A 7894-nucleotide genomic window follows, 5' to 3' on the forward strand; every position below is an offset into this window, starting at 1 on the left:
TATATATATATAATTTAATAAGTAATTAAATTATATTAAAAATAATAATGCTAATGATTTAATTAATAATTCTGATTAAATTATTAATGTTCCAATATTCATTTAAATATAATAGAGTTCCTAAATGTTCTAGTTTCATGTTTTTAAATTCTAAGTAATTCAAAATTTTGATTGAATTATTGATCCACATTCCATATTATTTTTGTATAAATGAATGCTAAAAAGAAATGTTATTCTAAAATATTATAGAAATCATGCATTAGTGTAAACACGGCAAAATTAATACTCATCTATGCAATGATTTTACAAACCAGTCATCTGTCATTTTACAGGATCATGCATGTGTGCCTATATATTCACCGCGTATCATTTTGTGTGTTATGTGAGCGCCGTCTGATTAGTTTTCATCCTTGAGGACTCTAATGCTAACATCAAAGACCTTCCTTCACAAAAGATCTCAATTAAATCAATCCAGCAATGACGGTGTACGAGGGTTTGTGACACTGTTTGGGTGCAGCAGTGAAGGGACATCACTTCCTTCATCTTCTCTTCCTTATTTCCTTTTCTCCCCTCATCTAGCATAATGGGACCTTCTCCGGGTTGCTAAGTGACCCTTCTCTGTTTCACAGCCACTGATATTATCTCTCCAAAGGGCCGTAATAAATTGCTTTCCTTCCCACTTTGTGTAGGGTAAATGGCCTTAAGTTTATTTTACAGTTAAGTAAACCAGTTTTTTTTATTGGGGGGAATGTAACTTGATTAATTCTCATTGGTATGAATGTAATAAAATAATGTTTTTTCACAATATGTTGTCCATGTCAAATGAGGCCACTCTCTTAAATGTGAAGAGTGTAAAATATATACCAAACACAAAATGATGTTTGACTGGTGATGTTTGACACTTGCACAGGTGATGCTGTGCTGTATGGAAACACTATAGACGTGTTTACCTGCGTGGAGATGCTCATGCATCTCAGTGTCAGCAGCCGTCGGATTCACGTAGTCCATCCTCCCGAAGAAGATCCATTTTCCTGTTTCCACAACGACTCAGTGGAGCATGCAGTAAAACAAGCGCTAGAAAGGGAGGAAGTCCATGTCCATCACGACTGCCTGTTGACAGATATCAATGATGGACAACACACAGATCCCGTGACATCAGTGTCCTTCACCACTGATGCTCAGACTCTACGAATGGAGTGTGCGGTGAGTGAAATTACCTGCAGAAAAACAGAAAACATCTTATCAGTACACAAATACATTTTTTATTATTAAATCTTTTGAAAATAAGTTTCTTATATATGAGAAGTCTCTCCAAGGCTGCATTTATTAGATCAAAAATACAGAAAAAACTGTAATTAACTACAAAATATTTTTACATTTTAAAATAGCTGTTTTCTATTTGAATATATTTTAAAATGTAATTTATTCCTGTGATCAAAGCTGAATTTTCAGCATCATTACTCCAGTCTTCAGTGTCACATGATCCTTCAGAAATCATTCTAATATGCTGATTTGCTGCTCAAGAAACATTTCTTATTATTATCAATGTTGAAAACAGTTGTGCTGCTTCATATTTTTGTGGAAACTGTAATTTTTTACAGGATTCTTTGGTAAATTTGGATGAAAGTTCAAACGAACAACGTTTATTTATATAATTATACATGTTTATAAAATTATAAATGTTTTTACTCTAATTTTTTTATCAATTTAATGCATCCTTGCTAAATAGAGTATTAATTCTTTCAAAAAAATAAAAAATAAAAATCTTACTGACCCCAAAATTTAAAGTGGTAGTGTACCTATTTTAGATTCAAGACTAAGGGCGCTTTAACACCTGGCCCTTTGTTTCGGAACCTGGCGCGTTTCCCCCCTTAGCTCGGTTCATTTGGACATATGTGAACACGGCAATCGCGCTCGGATCCGCGCCAAAACAATTGGTCCGAGATCGCCTGAATGAGGAACGAACTCTGGAGCGGTTCGGTTGTAGTGAGAAAGCAATTCGATCTAACGGACCAACGAACCAGGCTATATCACAATGTATAATGGGTAATTACGTAAGTTCCGTGAAAAGCATTAGCTTTGTTGTTTTGCTAATACTTCAAAATGAACCTGTGAATGTCTGTGGGAGAGCACGTCTTCGCCACATTGTAATAATTTAAATCCCTGTTTCAGAACAAAGCAATCGATCTACAGGTGTGAAAGCACCCTAAATAATTTTTTATTAAACATTTCCTTTATCATGCTCCTGTGCCTTTAAGATATTATTTCACCTAAACATTTACATTTTGAGTTCTGAAAGTTACAGAATGATTTAGTATTTAATTTCAAAAGATCAAGGACATTTTGACTCTTCATAATATGAGTTCTTTAACATGCGTTAAAGGGATGTTTAGTCCATCATGATTTTAGAAAACACTCAAAATACTGCATGTTTGTACATTTTAAAACAAATAACTAACTGGCATTCCATTTTCACAGGTGTTCTTCATCTTCTCTTATAAAACTGTCGACTATGACACCTTCAAGGCCATCAATGATGCCTTTTTGGTGTTCGATGGCCATTTGGTCATAGATTCCACCTTCCACACCAACGACCCCTCCATATATGCCGCAGGCCCCTTGACCAAATCCTCCCGCCGTTACCATGCCGACCAGTGGAGCGACTTCTGCTTTAATTCTAAGAAGGTGGGGCAGAGTTTGGCATCTGTTGTCCTGCCCTAATGTGACGCGACCCTGGAGCGTCCCGCCGGCCCACCGTCTGACCACAACCACTTCATCCCAGTGTATAATCAGGCCAAGATCCAAGGTCACTATTTCTCCTTCTGAATTTCTCAATCAGTACCTAGGAAACAAAACATCACAGAGACTTAAATATCGGCTCTTTTCAAGAACGCCCTAGCAACTGCCTCAAACACCCTAGCAACCCCCAAGCAGCCAGAACACTTTGGAAAAATGCTCTAAAATGCACTCAAAACACCTTAACAACTACCTAGAACACTCTAGCAACAAGAACACTCTAGAAAATCCACTCAAAACCCCTTGCCAACTGCCTAGAATACCCTAGCAACCTGCTAGCCTCCAGAACACTATCCATATAAAACACTTTAGCAACTGCCTAGAACCCCCTAGCAATGAGAACACTCAAGAAAACACCGTAGCAACTGCATAGCAGCACCTGGCAAACACTCTAGTATCATAAAGAACATTTTTGCTTGTGCAAACAATTAAAAGTATTCTTGAGAAGTGTTAAAATCCGTTTTTAACATTTTACAGTATTTGTCCCTAGTGAGTTGGCCTTTGCACGAATCAATCAAGTGCTCTTTATGAGTTTATTAGAAGATCCAATGTCCCTTTATATTAGGATTTTAATACTTTTCTCCCATTTTATAGGCGTGCAGGAGTTTAAAACATTTAACATGTGTTGCGTCACCCCGTTTTTCCCCCTCATCTAATTTTGACTGACACCAAACTATTGACAGTTAATTTGCATAATCTAATCATGGGCTAAGTGATTAAAGCAGAATGGACCATCTGTTACACAGAAACACAGCATCTGATATGAGATAAACAGCTTTATAATTATATTTGTGGTGTTCGGGTGAAAATGCTATTAATTGTTAGTTTGTAAAAACAAGAGTTATGAGGAATAATTTATAATAATTCTCATATTCACAGGGGCAAAATTACCAGGTGGCTACAATTACCTACATGTCGCAAAACCGACTGCCAACAGCGACAAAACAGCAACTCAGAACATATGGTCAAAACAAGTATTAGTTTGCATCCTATCACAGAACAGTCACTCTTAAAAATAAAGGTGCTTCACGATGCCATAGAAAAACCTTTTTGTCTAAATGGTTCCATAAAGAACCTTTAACATCTGAAGAACCTTTCTGTTTGACAAAAGCTTCTTTGTGGTGAAAGAAGGTTCTTCAGATTATAAAAAGGTAAGAAAGAGATGGTTCTTTAAAGAACCTTTGACTGAATGGTTCTTTGTGGAACCAAAAATGGTTCTTCTATGGCATCGCTTGAAGAACCTTTTGAAGCACCTTTATTTTTAAGAGTGTAGATTATTTTAACCAAGAGTTGCATTAAGAGCTTAAAAGGTTCATCTTTATTATTTGCATCCTGCAGGGTCGTGACATTGTGACGGGCCGCATTGAAACAGACAACTACATTCATCTGCATCTGAGCCCACATGATGTGGCGGAGAGCATCACGTGCCTCTCTAAGAACACACTTCCCGTCTCCAACCTCCCGTGTCTCTACAGGAAACACCAGCTGCTGCTGAATCATCTCTGCTCACGCTACGACGAGGGTTTGGTCCATGACATGTACAGGTTCAACCATGTTACATAAATCTTACAGTCAGAAATTCATTTTTCTGTCACAGTTGGACAGTGCTTTACACTCCAAACAGACTAAATCAAGACTAAAATCAGGCCTGATTCTAAATTACAAGATACAGATTTCAATTTAATGAAGAAAAATTTGATAATCTCACAAGAAAGTCAAATTTTACCTTAAAAACAAAATACAAAAAAAAATGATTATGGAACATGACGTCTACTAGATAGATAGATAGATAGATAGATAGATAGATAGATAGATAGATAGATAGATAGATAGATAGATAGATAGATAGATAGATATTTGTATTTATTTTTTTTTACAATAAAGGCAGAACAGACATTTTGCCCCTTGGTTTTGTGGTGAAGTATCTAGATCTAGAGATGTTATTGAGAGGTTTTGTGAGATTCACACTACAGCCAGTTGTAATACAGTTCAGTTCAATACCTAAACACCAAACCAAACAACTAATTCTCTTGAATTATGCACAGGATTATTTAGGACACTCCAAACCTTAATTATATCTGTCCTCATCTGTTCACACTTTACATGACGGTCCATTTCCGACGGTGTGACCTCTGCTCCCAAATTTTAAAACCAGTGACCCTCCACCATCAGAGCCATTGTCCTGTATTACTAATCTGTTTATGCAGGTGTGCAATCCGCTGTCCACTGCACCACGAGATAATAGTTAAGCCACCCAGCAGCGCTGATCACACTTATTAAAGTGGGATTCTTCACCGGTCTTTTGTTGAGGTGCTCAATGTCATTACAGAGAATGTCCGATTATCAAGACCTGTGAGCGTAACTGATTGACCGCACTGGAGCATGAAGCATATTAGATGAACATGCAAAGTGAAGTGTGTGTGTGTGTGTGTGTGAGTGTGTGTTGTCATTATTTGCTCACCCTCATATCGTCCCACACCTGTATGCTGTTATGTTTTCCATGGAATGCAAAAGGAACATTTCTGATGAATCTTTACTCAGACCATCACAGTTCATAGTGACCATAGTCACTGTCTGTCAAGCTCTAAAAAAGACAAAAAAACACCATACGAAATCGCACATCTAGCAAATAACAGATATAATAAAATAATGACATAATTGAGATTTTTGAGTGAACTATGTCTTTGAATCCAAATGTGACTTTTTAATTTCTTCTTTTTGTTTTTAGTTATTTTAGAGAGAACTGGTGCTTCACGACCGCTTTGCTGACTTTGAACGGTGGATGATGGCGCCGATGCTGATGGCTGCCTCCGTGGCGTGCTCCGCAGTTGTTTTTATGTTTTTGTTAGTTTGTCCTGTCTTTAGTTATATCCCTGCAATCAGTTTCACCAGAGACGAATTGCTGGACATTCGGAAATACACACCACCCGATATTTCACCGGTTTTCAATTATTCGGATGTTTTGCTGGACATTGTAGTCGGGGGAGCTGTGGCGCTGATCAAACGCTTCAGGACGCGCAGACGGGGGAAGAGAGCCGGAGCGCTCGTGAAGCTCAGACAGCGCGGATTCAGGACGCCGTTGCCTAGCATCCATCTGGCCAACCTCCGCTCTCTACACAACAAAACAGACGAACTCCTTCTGCTCTCCCGGACAAATAAGGATTTTTCAAACTCTGCTGCTCTGTGTTTCACGGAAACCTGGCTGAAAGACGCCATTCCGGACAGCGCGTTGAGTCTGCCGGGTTTTCAGCTGGGAAGTACGGCAAATCATGTACTCGGCCAAACTAGAGGTCAGTTTCCTTTACATCTACATCTCTGTTAGAAGCATTTGTTCTGTAAAAAGTCTTACCAGAACATCTTTTGATGTCAGATAATGACATCATGCAATTATGTAACATGGTTGAACCTGTATGTGTCATGCACCAATCATTTTAATGCAATGTATTTCATGCATTTAGCTCTGGTGGGGCAAAAACACAACCAGATCAGATGTTAAAAATTTAAAATAAAATAAAATAACTAGTTCGTCTAAAATGCACATCAAGTGAAATGAAATGAAATGAAATAAAATAAAAAAGCTTTCACATCAGATTTCAGATGCAACAAATGTCTTTGTCCAAGTTTGGCAATATATTGTATGTGGAATTAAATAAAATAAAAAAATGAAATAAAAAACCCTACATGGGTTTCTCTAAATTAAAATTAAAATCAGACATCAGGTGAAACATACTGTATGTGTTTGTCCAAGTTAGATAAGCAAACACTCTTGCCCATTAAACTAAAAATTGGATACTGTATGTGGAAATAAATGATTGCAAATTAAATTACAATAATAATAGAAGTCAGATGTCAGGTGATACAAATGTGTTTGTCCAAGTATGGCAGGTAAACAAATGCATATCCAATTTTTATAAAAATGTATAATAAAATAAAAAATGCAATAAAAAAACTACACAGGTTCCACTAAAAGTGCATCAAGCATAATACAAATAAAATAAGATTTTCATATTAAAATACAAAATAACAAGACTTTTGTGTCTTCACAGAGTGAGAATGGTTCAGTGTCGATTCAAGAGGCTCTTCAGAAGATAGTGGACGATAAAGCAGAGTTCGATCAGTCGATGAGCCTCAGCGAGGTGTTTCAGAAAAGTGAGGCTTATTCTGCTCTGAGGAAGAGAGTTCTGGATTATCTGAATTACAACAGATACCATCTGACTATGTACGCCCGGCCGGGAATGCTGTCATCAATGTCCATTTAATAATTAGAATTATTTATTCAGTACTTTATCTTTATTTCCTACATTCACTGCACCATATGTTTGGGGGGAAACACACTGTGGGGGTTGGGGCTTCAAGAACTAAAGCAAATAAATAAAGCTTCTTGTTTTGTCAAATGCAAATGTTTGGTGTGTATTGGGTGAGAGTTCATTTCAAATATCTGACTTTGCTCTTTTGAATACACCATGTATGCTGTCCAGTATTATATTATGTGGAGCTGTGAACACAGCGGCTCCTCAGTGCGGTGGGGCAGATAAGAGCAGCAGAATGAGGTAAAGACGGAGCGCAGCAGCAGCTGTATGATAATGAATGTGGGGCAGAAAATCAGACACATAATCCAACAGTCGCATGTCACATAGCGCATGTATTTTAGTACGTTTTGCTCTGGTGAATAGTAGTGTGACCAGATCAGATATTAAAAATCAAATCAAATTCATTAAAATTATAAAAATAAATTAAATAAAAAGGAATTTACATGTGAGATTTCAAATGCAACAAATGTCTTTGTCTAAGTTAGGCAAGTAAACCATCTTGCCTATTAACTCAAAGTTGAATGTGGAAATTAAATCAAATTTAACTTAAACACAGGTTCCACCAAAATGCACACTGATCATAATCATAATTTAAATAAAAAACCTATACAGATTCTTCTGAAATTTCTCATCAATAATAAAATAAAAATATAAAATGTAATAAAAAAATTAAATAAAATAAAATGCTAATGCAATAAAAAACGGCAGATTATTCTAAAATGCACATCAAGTAAAAAATGTTTTAATTAAAATAAAGCTTAAACATCAGATATCAGATATGTCTGTCA

At 36.7% G+C, this 7894-nt stretch overlaps 1 pseudogene; it reads left to right on the plus strand.

Moving 5' to 3' along the window:
- The window catches only part of LOC107559086 (cilia- and flagella-associated protein 61-like), a 31415-nt pseudogene extending 24360 nt beyond the window's left edge, over window positions 1-7055 (plus strand).
- Window positions 7056-7894: the final 839 nt, after the last annotated feature.

This window comes from Sinocyclocheilus grahami, unplaced genomic scaffold (assembly GCF_001515645.1).
Source record: "Sinocyclocheilus grahami isolate Dianchi unplaced genomic scaffold, SAMN03320097.WGS_v1.1 scaffold674.1, whole genome shotgun sequence".
In the NCBI taxonomy this organism is placed as follows: Eukaryota; Metazoa; Chordata; class Actinopteri; order Cypriniformes; family Cyprinidae; genus Sinocyclocheilus; species Sinocyclocheilus grahami.